At 50.8% G+C, this 13,438-nt stretch overlaps 1 protein-coding gene and 1 long non-coding RNA gene across 2 annotated transcripts in view; both read left to right on the forward strand.

Annotated features, from left to right (window-relative positions):
* Positions 1-13,438, forward strand: part of LOC118363913 (catenin alpha-1) — a 263,089-nt gene that overhangs the window by 60,346 nt on the left and 189,305 nt on the right. The window lies entirely within an intron of this gene.
* On the forward strand, positions 826-2,033 carry LOC127913842 (uncharacterized). Its single transcript, XR_008086934.1, has 4 exons — positions 826-1,094; positions 1,219-1,404; positions 1,591-1,838; positions 1,929-2,033. It is a non-coding gene; the product is annotated as an uncharacterized LOC127913842 (long non-coding RNA).

A 13,438-nucleotide genomic window follows, 5' to 3' on the forward strand; every position in this document is an offset into this window, starting at 1 on the left:
ATTTCATTGTATTAATTCATTAGTCTCTGAATTTAGTATCGAAGTTTTGATTTAGAATTAAATTAAACAAAATGCCTTAGGTTTGAATTCACTTTTAGAAACACAGGTTTTGCCATAGTCTATGGCTTCAGGCTCATGTGACTGTGTCTGGAGAGCAGGCCCTCTCGGCACTGTGTCTGGAGAGCAGGCCCTCTCGGCACTGTGTCTGGAGAGCAGGCCCTCTCGGCACTGTGTCTGGAGAGCAGGCCCTCTCGGCACTGTGTCTGGAGAGCAGGCCCTCTCGGCACTGTGTCTGGAGAGCAGGCCCTCTCGGCACTGTGTCTGGAGAGCCACTGGGGATGCTAAAAACCCTCCGGGCCAATTTTGCCAGGCTGGGCAGGGATGCAGAGGTTAATGTTTTATTTTAATATAAGTAGGCCTTAAGTTTTTGTCAAAATGACCTCTCAAGGAGTTTGTCAGGCCTAATTGGAACCAGATCAATGGTAACCTAATAGATGACACACTTAGCTAGCTACCCACCTCGTTCCTTTCTGTTAGAATGTGCACGTGGCATATCATGCGATGTGTCTTTTCAGATTCCACAACGATTCTGTAGTTGTGAACACTAAATCTCTGCACTCAGTCTTGGTCCTCATCTTTGTAAACCACCTTGATTTTAGCAGCTGTATATTTGATCAGTTTCTTTATAAAAAAATATTTAGGGAACTCCCTGACTCTTTATCAGCGGGCGGTCAAACTAGACTAACGTGACGAGCTACCGATATACATGGAGTATACAAAACATTAAGAACATGACATGGGATGACACTGACCAGGTGAAAGATGACATGGGATGACACTGACCAGGTGAAAGATGACATGGGATGACACTGACCAGGTGAAAGATGACATGGGATGACACTGACCAGGTGAAAGATGACATGGGATGACACTGACCAGGTGAAAGATGACATGGGATGACACTGACCAGGTGAAAGATGACATGGGATGACACTGACCAGGTGAAAGATGACATGGGATGACACTGACCAGGTGAAAGATGACATGGGATGACACTGACCAGGTGAAAGATGACATGGGATGACACTGACCAGGTGAAACATGACATGGGATGACACTGACCAGGTGAAACATGACATGGGATGACACTGACCAGGTGAAACATGACATGGGATGACACTGACCAGGTGAAACATGACATGGGATGACACTGACCAGGTGAAAGATGACATGGGATGACACTGACCAGGTGAAAGATGACATGGGATGACACTGACCAGGTGAAAGATGACATGGGATGACACTGACCAGGTGAAAGATGACATGGGATGACACTGACCAGGTGAAAGATGACATGGGATGACACTGACCAGGTGAAAGATGACATGGGATGACACTGACCAGGTGAAACATGACATGGGATGACACTGACCAGGTGAAAGATGACATGGGATGACACTGACCAGGTGAAAGATGACATGGGATGACACTGACCAGGTGAAACATGACATGGGATGACACTGACCAGGTGAAACATGACATGGGATGACACTGACCAGGTGAAACATGACATGGGATGACACTGACCAGGTGAAAGATGACATGGGATGACACTGACCAGGTGAAAGATGACATGGGATGACACTGACCAGGTGAAAGATGACATGGGATGACACTGACCAGGTGAAACATGACATGGGATGACACTGACCAGGTGAAAGATGACATGGGATGACACTGACCAGGTGAAACATGACATGGGATGACACTGACCAGGTGAAACATGACATGGGATGACACTGACCAGGTGAAACATGACATGGGATGACACTGACCAGGTGAAACATGACATGGGATGACAACCAGGTGAAACATGACATGGGATGACACTGACCAGGTGAAAGATGACATGGGATGACACTGACCAGGTGAAACATGACATGGGATGACACTGACCAGGTGAAAGATGACATGGGATGACACTGACCAGGTGAAAGATGACATGGGATGACACTGACCAGGTGAAACATGACATGGGATGACACTGACCAGGTGAAACATGACATGGGATGACACTGACCAGGTGAAAGATGACATGGGATGACACTGACCAGGTGAAACATGACATGGGATGACACTGACCAGGTGAAAGATATGATCCCTTATTGATGTCACTTGTTAAATCCACGTCAATCAATGTAGATAAAGGGGAGGAGAAGGGTTAAATTTGTGAAAATTGTATTTTATTCCTTAAAACGTTCCTTAACACCGTTCAGAATGTGAATGGGCAAGACAAAATATTGAAGTGCCTTTTATTACCGAGGTATGGTGTTCCTAATGTTTTGTATACTCAGTGTACTTGCACGTATTTACTGCAGGAGGAGTAGTTTTTTACAACTTTATCTCTGTCTATCTGATTACATGTCTGCCCCCATTTGCCCTTGCTTCATAATGAGTGTGTCAGACATTGAGACTTGTTGCGGTAAGAGACGAGCCACGCAAATGGATTTAGAATTTAGAATATTTAGAATATTGACAAGTGGCAGTTGGGATGTTGTGTGTGTGTGTGTGTGTGTGTAGTGTCAATATAAATTTAGGCTAAAACACTTGCAGGCTTGAGTGATCACTATCGAACACAACAGCAAGGGGCCACTCGATAAAGGGCTTAAAGACTACCCAGCCACTGTGAAATCACTGTGAAGAGCCCTTTAGGGGCCAAGTGTATGGTTTTGAGATTCAGGCGATGTCTGTCAACCGCTCTGACACACTCTCTCTTAATCTGTTCTCTTTCCCTTTCTTTCTCCCCCCCCCTCTCCTTCAGTGGAATATGTGTTTTTCCTCGTATGCTGCAATAATGTCTTTCATATCAGCTATCTATCATCTTTGTTCTATTTTTCTGGTGTTTGTTGCTGCTCGGGCTTTTGGACAGTTTTGAACCGTTTTGGTTCAGATGTTAAATAAGCATGTTTGGGATGCTCTGGATCGCCGTGTTCGACAGTGTGTTCCAGTTGGCTCCCCATATCCAAATGGTGGTCACACCAGATACTGACTGGTTTTCTAATCCATGCCCCTATTTTATTTTATTTTTTGACGGTGTTTGTGACCAACACATACGGATCTGTATTCCCAGTCATGTGAAATCCATAGATTAGGGCCTAATGAATTTATTTCAATTGACTGATTTCCATATGTGAAATGCAATTCAGTAAAATCTTAGACATTTTTGAATGTTACTTGGATGTCTAGTGTCTCCTCTCTGCTCCAACCAGACGGTCACGTCTTCTCCTCTTCTCTCCTCTCTGCTCCAACCAGACGGTCACGTCTTCTCCTCTTCTCTCCTCTCTGCTCCAACCAGACGGTCACGTCTTCTCCTCTTCTCTCCTCTCTGCTCCAACCAGACGGTCACGTCTTCTCCTCTTCTCTCCTCTCTGCTCCAATCAGACGGTCACGTCTTCTCCTCTTCTCTCCTCTCTGCTCCAACCAGACGGTCACGTCTTCTCCTCTTCTCTCCTCTCTGCTCCAACCAGACGGTCACGTCTTCTCCTCTTCTCTCCTCTCTGCTCCAATCAGACGGTCACGTCTTCTCCTCTTCTCTCCTCTCTGCTCCAACCAGACGGTCACGTCTTCTCCTCTTCTCTCCTCTCTGCTCCAACCAGACGGTCACGTCTTCACCTCTTCTCTCCTCTCTGCTCCAACCAGAGTATCCTTTACTTCCTTAAAGAAATCAGCCAATCTCACCCCCTGTTAGGGATATTGGAGTTTGCTTTTATGGTCGCCTTTACACCTGCTGCAGTCACGGTGTAGACTCCAGCCAAACATCAGGCTATACTACGTCATTCAGTCCTGGGTCTGGCTCTGCATCCACAACCACAGTTAGCCACCGTCCTTCTATGGCTCTGCATCCACAACCACAGTTAGCCACCGTCCTTCTATGGGTCTGGCTCTGTAGCCACAGTTAGCCACCGTCCTTCTATGGGTCTGGCTCTGTAGCCACAGTTAGCCACCGTCCTTCTATGGGTCTGGCTCTGTAGCCACAGTTAGCCACCGTCCTCCTATGGGTCTGGCTCTGTAGCCACAGTTAGCCACCGTCCTTCTATGGGTCTGGCTCTGTAGCCACAGTTAGCCACCGTCCTTCTATGGGTCTGGCTCTGTAGCCACAGTTAGCCACCGTCCCTCTATGGGTCTGGCTCTGTAGCCACAGTTAGCTACCGTCCTCCTATGGATCTGGCTCTACAGCCATCCAGACAGTTAGCCAACCCCCCCCCCCCTCGTCTCCTGTTCCTTAGTGCTAGCTACTGTCACTGGATCACCATTCAACTGATGCCATAATCAAGACAGAAATATATGATGGATAAAGATGACAAAGGAAGAGAATGAAGACTAGGTCAATGGTCTCAATAGATATTGCCCTTCACCAGGCTCGAATGATTGAATCAATGTGAGCTGAGTGATGTGTGATGGCTACGTATTACCTTATATATTTAAGTCGTGCTCCTGAATGGTCCTTGTGTCTGTAATGACAGCAGGGAATTGGCCTCACTTACTTGACCGTCTCACCAGGGAGGACGTAAAGGAACTTAAGGGGTTCCCCTCTTCATATCTGCCCTTCAGTCTCATCTCTCGCCCTTCTCCTTCTGTCCATCACACACGGCGCCATGTTCCCTTTATAGAGGACTATAGCCTGTATGGGAGTAGGGTTCTATTTGGGACATAGCCTATGATCGCATGGTACATGCTAATCCGATTGGACAGTGGCAATTACCTGTTCTGTGGCGCAGCTCAGATTTATATTCCACTTGTATCCTGAATGAATGATGCCAAACCATATGTAACTTGAAGGTGTCTTGTCGTCATTCCTTCTCTATACAGACATGTCTTTTCCCTGTCTCCCTACGTCTGTCTCCCTGTCTCCCTACGTCTGTCTCCCTGTCTCCCTACGTCTGTCTCCCTGTCTCCCTACGTCTGTCTCCCTGTCTCCCTGTCTCCCACCTGTCTCCTGTCTCCTACGTCTGGGTCTGGCGTCTGTCCCCTGTAGCCACCTGTCCCTGTCTCCTACGTCTGTGGGTCTGTCTCCCTGTCTCCCTACAGTCTGTCCACCTGTCCTACGTCTGTCTCTATACGTCTGTCTCCCTGTCTCCTGGCTGTCTCCCTGCATCCTGTCTCCCTGTTAGCCACGTCTGTCTCCCTGTCTCCCTACGTCTGTCTCCCTGTCTCCCTGTACCTGTCCCCTGTCTCCCTCGTCTGTCCCTGTCTCCCTGTCTGTCTCCCTACGTCTGTCTCCCTGTCTCCCTACGTCTGTCTCCCCGTCTGTCTCCCTATGGATCTGTCTCCCTACGCCATCCCTACGTCTGTCTCCAGTTACGCCTGTCTCCCCGTCTGTCTCCTACGTCTGTCTCCTTACGTCTGTCTCCCTACTGTCTCCCTGTCTGTCTCCCCTACGTCACCATGTCAACTACGTCTGCCACGTCTGTCTCTTTACGTTTGAAATATACGTCTGTCTAAAGTCTGTCTCCCAACGTCTGAACGTCTGTCTGACGTCTGTCACGTCTGTCTCCCTACGTCTGTCTCCCTACGTTGTCTCCTTACGTCTGTCTCCCACGTCTGTCTCCCTACGTCTGTCTCCCTACGTCTGTCTCCCTACGTCTGTCTCCCTTACGTCTGTCTCCTACGCTGTCTCTTTACGTTTGACGTCTGTGTACGTTTGTCTCCTACGTTTGTCTCCTATTACCTTGTATATTTAAGTCTGTCTCCTGAATGTTTGTCCTTACGTGTCTGTAATGACAGCGTTTGTCTCTCCTTTAATTGGCCTCACGTTTGTCTCTTACTTGACGTTTGTCTCACCAGCCTGTCTCCCTACGTTTGAGGACGTTTGTCTCCTTACGTTTGTCTTCCGTTTGTCTTCATATCTGCCCTTCTGTCTCACGTCTGTCTCTACGTCTGCCCTCGTTTGTCTCCTTCGTTTGTCCACGTCTGTCTCTTTACGTCTGTCTCCCGTTTGTCGCCTTTTACGTTTGTTCCCCTTTACGTTTGTCTCCTTTTTTGACTCTCCCTTACGTTGGGTTCTATTTGGGACATACGTTTGTCTCCCTACGTTCTGTCTCCTTACGTTACATGCTAATCCGTTTGACAGTGGCAATTACGTTTGTTCTGTGGCGCAGCTCAGATTTATATTCCACTTGTATCCTGAATGAATGTCTCCCTTTACGTTGTGCCAAACCATATGTAACTTGTCTCCCTAAGTCTGTGTCTTGTTTGTCATTCCTTCTCTATACGTTTGACACGTCTGTCTCCCTCCTGTCTCCCTACGTTTGTCTCCTACGTCTGTCTCCCTACGTCTGTCTCTACCTGTCTCCCTACGTCTGTCTCTCTACGTCTGTCCCTACGTCTGTCTCCCTACCTGTCTCCCTTTACGTCTGTCTCCCTACCCTGTCTCCCTACGTTTGTCTCCTACGTCTGTCTCCCTACGTCTGTCTCCTACGTCTGTCTCCCTGTCTCCCTACGTCTGTCTCCTACGTCTGTCTCCCTACGTCTGTCTCCCTACGTTTGTCTCCCTACGTCTGTCTCCCCTACGTTTGTCTGTCTCCCTACGTCTGTCTCCCCCCTGTCTCCTTTACTGTCTCCCTACGTTTGTCCCTACGTTTGTCTCCCTACGTCTGTCTCCCTGTCTCCCTACGTTTGTCTCCCTGTCTCCCTACGTCTGTCTCTTTTACGTCTGTCTCCCTATTGTCTGTCTCCTACGTCTGTCTCCCTACGTCTGTCTCCCTACGTCTGTCTCCCTACGTCTGTCTCCCTACGTCTGTCTCCCTACGTCTGTCTCCCTACGTCTGTCTCCCTACGTCTGTCTCCTACGTCTGTCTCCCTTTACGTCTGTCTCCCTACGTCTGTCTGTCTGTCTCCTACCCTTCTGTCTCCTACGTCTGTCTCCCTACGTCTGTCTCCCTACGTCTGTCTCCCTACGTCTGTCTCCCTACGTCTGTCTCCCTACGTCTGTCTCCCTACGTCTGTCTCCCTACGTCTGTCTCCCTACGTCTGTCTCCCTACGTCTGTCTCCCTACGTCTGTCTCCCTACGTCTGTCTCCCTACGTCTGTCTCCCTACGTCTGTCTCCCTACGTCTGTCTCCCTACGTCTGTCTCCCTACGTCTGTCTCCCTACGTCTGTCTCCCTACGTCTGTCTCCCTACGTCTGTCTCCCTACGTCTGTCTCCTACGTTCTGTCTCCTACGTCTGTCTCCCTACGTTTGTCTCCTACGTCTGTCTCCCTACGTTTGTCTCCTCTCTACGTTTGTTACGTTTGTCTCTCTTTACGTTTGTCTCTACGTCTGTCTCCTTTACGTCTGTCTCTTTACGTTTGTCTCCTTTACGTTTGTCTCCTACGTCTGTCTCCCTACGTTTGTCTCCCTTTACGTTTGTCTCCTACGTCTGTCTCCTTTACGTCTGTCTCCTCTTTACGTCTGTCTCCCTACGTTTGTTTGTCTGTCTCCCTACGTCTGTCTCCCTACGTCTGTCTCCCTACGTCTGTCTCCCTACGTCTGTCTCCCTACGTTTGTCTCCCTACGTTTGTCTCTTTACGTTTGTCTCTTTACGTTTGTCTTACGTTTGTCTCTTTACGTTTGTCTTACGTTTGTCTCTTTACGTTTGTCTCCCTCTTTACGTCTGTCTCCTACGTCTGTCTCTTTACGTTTGTCTCCCTACGTTTGTCTCCCTACGTTTGTCTCCCTTTACGTTTGTCTCCTTACGTCTGTCTCCCTACGCCTGTCTCCCTACGTTTGTCTCCTACGTTCTGTCTCCTACGTTTGTCTCCTTTACGTTCTGTCTCTACGTTTGTCTCCTTTACGTTTGTCTCCTACGTTTGTCTCCCTACGTTTGTCTCCCTTTACGTTTGTCTCTTTACGTTTGTCTCTCCTACGTTTGTCTCCCTACGTTTGTCTCCCTACGCTCTGTCTCCCTACGCTTGTCTCCTTTACGTTTGCTCTTTACGTTTGCCTACGTTTGTCTCCTTTACGTTTGTTTTTTAAACTGTCTCCCTTTACGTTTGTCTCCCCTTTACGTCTGGTCTTTACTCTGTCCCTCCTGTCCCCTACGTTTGTCTCCTTTCGTTTGTCTCCTACGTTTGTCTCCTTTACGTTTGTCTCCCTTTACGTTTGTTCCCTTACGTCTGTCCCCTTTACGTCTGTCTCCCTACCTTGTCTCCCTTTACGTCTGTCTCCTTTACGTTTGTCTCTTTACGTTTGCACGTTTGTCTCCTACGTCTGGAACACGTTTGTCTTTACGTTTGAATATTTACGTTTGTCTCCTTTATCCATTGTCTCCTTTAAGTTTGCACGTCTGATTGGCTGTCTCATTACTTTGTCTGATGAAGTTTGAAACCCTACGTTTGTCTCCCTACGTCTGTCTCCTTTACGTGTATTCGTCTGACCCTACGTTTGCTATGTTTGTCTCCCTTTACGTTGTCTCCCATTGAAGTCTGTCCCCTACGTTTGTCTCACACGCCTGGCCTTCATCATTCTGTTTGTCTTGAAGGTCCCCTACGTTTGTCTCACTACGTCTGTCTCCTTTATTGTCTCCTTTACGTCTGTCTCCTTTACGTTTGTCTCCCTACGTCTGTCTCCCTACGTCTGTCTCCTACGTCTGTCTCCCTACGTTTGTCTCCTACGTCTGTCTTCCCTACGTCTGCTGGCCACGTCTGGCCAAACTACGTCTGTCTCCTTTACGTCTGTCTCCTTTACGTTTGTCTCTTTACGTTTGTTCAGGGAGGTGACTAAGAATGTCCAATACGTCATTCTCCTTTACGTTTGTCTCCCTATAGTCTGTTCCTACGTTTGTCTCCTACGTTTGTCTGGTTGTCGTTTGTCTTCTTTACGGTTATCCCATACTCTGCAGCACGTTTGTCACCAATCATGCCTTAATTGTAGAGTGGCTTTTACGTTTGTCTCCTTTACGTCCTCACGTTTGTCTCTTTACGTCACATGTCTCCCTACGTCTGAGTTTACGTCTGTCTCCCTACGTCTGTCTTTACGTCTGTCTCCTACGTTTGTCTCCTTTACGTTTGTCTCCCTACGTTTGTCTCCCTACGTTCTGTCTCCCTACGTCTGTCTCCCTACGTCTGTCTCCTACGTCTGTCTTTACGTCTGTCTCCTACGTCTGTCTCCTACGTCTGTCTCCCTACGTCTGTCTCCCTACGTTTGGAAACCTGTCTCCCTCGTCTGTCTCCCTGTTGTCTCCCTACGTTTGTCTCTTTAGCCTGTCTCCCTACGTCTGTCTCCCTACGTCTGAAAACGTTTGGCTACGTTGTCTCCTTACGTTGTCTCCCTACGCCTGTCTCCTACGTCTGTCTCCCTACGTCTGTCTCCCTACGTCTGGAAAGATTACGTTTGGACTTTACGTCTGTCTCCTTTACGCTTGTCTCCCTACGCTTGTCTCCTTACGCCTGTCTCCCTACGCCTGTCTCCCTACGCCTGTCTCCTACGCCTGTCTCCCACGCTGTCTCCTACGCTTGTCTCCTTTACGCTTGTCTCTTACGCTTGTCTCCTTTACGCTTGTCTCCCTACGTTGTCTCCCTACGTCTGTCTCCTACGTTGTCTCCCTACGTTTGTCTCCCTACGTTGTCCCTTTACGTCTGTCTTGAGCGTTTGTCTCCCTGCCCACGTCTGAGTCTGTCTCCCTGTCTCCCTACGTCTGTCACCGTGTTGCTCAGGCCTCTGACACATTATATCAGGGCCATAGTCACCCAATCCAAAGCAACGACTCTGACTCCTTTTTCAAAACAACTTTTCCCCTTCACTGGTCCCCTCCGTCCCCCTCCGTCCCCTCCCCCTCCGTCCCCTCCCCCTCCGTCCCCCCAGTCCCCTCCGTCCCCCCAGTCCCCTCCGTCCCCCTGCACGTCTCTGTGGAACACGTGTCTTTAGAATATTGAGGCCGTCATCCATTGCGATGAAGAGCAGATCTGATTGGCTGCTCAACTGGTCTGATGAAGGAAACCAGCGGGGACGAGCAGTGTATTCAGACCCTTTGCTATGCGAAAACAAAACGTTTCTGCAGCATTGAAGGTCCCCAAGAGCACAGTGGCCTTCATCATTCTGCAGTATTGAAGGTCCCCAAGAGCACAGTGGCCTCCATCATTCTTAAATGGAAGAAGTTTGGAACCACCAAGACTCTTCCTAGAGCTGGCCACCTGGCCAAACTGAGCAATCTGGGGAGAAGGGCCTTGTTCAGGGAGGTGACTAAGAATCCAATGGTCATTCTGACAGAGCTATAGAGTTCCTTTGTGGAGATGGTTGTCCTTCTGGAAGGTTATCCCATCTCTGCAGCACTCCACCAATCATGCCTTAATTGTAGAGTGGCAAGATGGAAGCCACTCCTCAGTAAGTCACATGACAGCCCACTTGGAGTTTGCGAAAAGGCACCTAAACACTCTCAGACCATGAGAAACCAGATTCTCTGGTCTGACGAAACCAAGATTGAACTCTTTGGCCTGAATGCCCAAGCGTCACATCTGGAGGAAAATTGGCATTGTTTTTCAGCGGAAGAGACTGGGTGACTAGTCTGGATCGAGGGAAAGATTAACTGAGCAAAGTACAGAGATCCTTAATGAAAACCTGCTCAGGACCTCAGCCTGGGGCTTAGGTTAACCTTACAACAGGACAACGACCCGACGTGCACAGCCAATGCAGAATTGGCTTCAGGACAAGTCTCTGAAAGTCCTTGAGCGTCGTTGCCCAAGAGGACTTGAGCGTCGTTGCCCAAGAGGACTTGAGCGTCGTTGCCCAAGAGGACTTGAGCGTCGTTGCCCAAGAGGACTTGAGCGTCGTTGCCCAAGAGGACTTGAGCGTCGTTGCCCAAGAGGACTTGAGCGTCGTTGCCCAAGAGGACTTGAGCGTCGTTGCCCAAGAGGACTTGAGCGTCGTTGCCCAAGAGGACTTGAGCGTCGTTGCCCAAGAGGACTTGAGCGTCGTTGCCCAAGAGGACTTGAGCGTCGTTGCCCAAGAGGACTTGAGCGTCGTTGCCCAAGAGGACTTGAGCGTCGTTGCCCAAGAGGACTTGAGCGTCGTTGCCCAAGAGGACTTGAGCGTCGTTGCCCAAGAGGACTTGAGCGTCGTTGCCCAAGAGGACTTGAGCGTCGTTGCCCAAGAGGACTTGAGCGTCGTTGCCCAAGAGGACTTGAGCGTCGTTGCCCAAGAGGACTTGAGCGTCGTTGCCCAAGAGGACTTGAGCGTCGTTGCCCAAGAGGACTTGAGCGTCGTTGCCCAAGAGGACTTGAGCGTCGTTGCCCAAGAGGACTTGAGCGTCGTTGCCCAAGAGGACTTGAGCGTCGTTGCCCAAGAGGACTTGAGCGTCGTTGCCCAAGAGGACTTGAGCGTCGTTGCCCAAGAGGACTTGAGCGTCGTTGCCCAAGAGGACTTGAGCGTCGTTGCCCAAGAGGACTTGAGCGTCGTTGCCCAAGAGGACTTGAGCGTCGTTGCCCAAGAGGACTTGAGCGTCGTTGCCCAAGAGGACTTGAGCGTCGTTGCCCAAGAGGACTTGAGCGTCGTTGCCCAAGAGGACTTGAGCGTCGTTGCCCAAGAGGACTTGAGCGTCATTGCCCAAGAGGACTTGAGCGTCGTTGCCCAAGAGGACTTGAGCGCCGTTGCCCAAGAGGACTTGAGCGTCGTTGCCCAAGAGGACTTGAGCGTCGTTGCCCAAGAGGACTTGAGCGTCGTTGCCCAAGAGGCCTTGAGCGTCGTTGCCCAAGAGGACTTGAGCGTCGTTGCCCAAGAGGACTTGAGCGTCGTTGCCCAAGAGGCCTTGAGCGCCGTTGCCCAAGAGGCCTGGAGCGCCGTTGCCCAAGAGGCCTGGAGCGCCGTTGCCCAAGAGGCCTGGAGCGCCGTTGCCCAAGAGGCCTGGAGCGCCGTTGCCCAAGAGGCCTGGAGCGCCGTTGCCCAAGAGGCCTGGAGCGCCGTTGCCCAAGAGGCCTGGAGCGCCGTTGCCCAAGAGGCCTGGAGCGCCGTTGCCCAAGAGGCCTGGAGCGCCGTTGCCCAAGAGGCCTGGAGCGCCGTCGCCCAAGAGGCCTGGAGCGCCGTCGCCCAAGAGGCCTGGAGCGCCGTCGCCCAAGAGGCCTGGAGCGCCGTCGCCCAAGAGGCCTGGAGCGCCGTCGCCCAAGAGGCCTGGAGCGCCGTCGCCCAAGAGGCCTGGAGCGCCGTCGCCCAAGAGGGCTGGAGCGCCGTCGCCCAAGAGGGCTGGAGCGCCGTCGCCCAAGAGGCCTGGAGCGCCGTCGCCCAAGAGGCCTGGAGCGCCGTCGCCCAAGAGGCCTGGAGCGCCGTCGCCCAAGAGGCCTGGAGCGCCGTCGCCCAAGAGGCCTGGAGCGCCGTCGCCCAAGAGGGCTGGAGCGCCGTCGCCCAAGAGGGCTGGAGCGCCGTCGCCCAAGAGGGCTGGAGCGCCGTCGCCCAAGAGGGCTGGAGCGCCGTCGCCCAAGAGGACTTGAGCGCCGTCGCCCAAGAGGACTTGAGCGCCGTCGCCCAAGAGGACTTGAGGCTGTAATCGCTTGCTAAGGTGCTTCAACAAAGTCCTTAGTAAAGAGTCTGAAATACTGATGGCAATGTGTTATCTATTCATTTATAATACATTTAGCTAAAATGTCTTAAGCGTGTTTTTGCGTTGTCATAATGGATATTGTGTGTAGATTGATGTGGGGGCAGGGGGGGGGGATACATTTTTTTCTCTCCACATTTTGTTACATTTACAGCCTTAAAATCTCTTAATTTGTTCTCCACCCCCACATAATATAATAATAATATATGCCATTTAGCTGACGCTTTTATCCAAAGCGACTTACAGTCATGTGTGCATACATTCTACGTATGGGTGGTCCCGGGAATCGAACCCACTACCCTGGCGTTACAAGCGCCATGCTCTACCAACTGAGCCACAGAAGGACCACGTCAATCTACACGTCAATCCACATCAATCTACACCCAATACCCCATAATGATAAAGCAAAAACAAGTCGGGACATTTTAAGCAAACGTATTAAAAATAAATGGAAATATCACACAAGGGTCTGTTTTCTTCCTGAATTCACTGTGTCCTCATCTCACTGGAGGGGGTGTAGACTGTTTGGAGACACAGATAGGCTGCCATTTAAAGCCGGGAACTGGAGGCCGTCATCACAGCTGAGGCTGGCTGGCTGGACTTCTATCCACTACTTTTCATTCTCACTTTCCCTCCCTCATTCATGGCTCCCACCCACTCCCCTGTCCTCCCACTACCCCTTCACCCCTCATACCCTCTCCCACCCACCCCCCTGTCCTCCCACTACCCCTTCACCCCTCATACCCTCTCCCACCCACTCCCCTGTCCTCCCACTACCCCTTCACCCCTCATACCCTCTCCCACCCACCCCCTGTCCTCCCACTAACCCTTCACCCCTCATACCCTCTCCCACCCACCCCCTGTCCTCCCACTA

Source organism: Oncorhynchus keta, chromosome 30 (genome assembly GCF_023373465.1).
Source record: "Oncorhynchus keta strain PuntledgeMale-10-30-2019 chromosome 30, Oket_V2, whole genome shotgun sequence".
Lineage (NCBI taxonomy): Eukaryota > Metazoa > Chordata > Actinopteri > Salmoniformes > Salmonidae > Oncorhynchus > Oncorhynchus keta.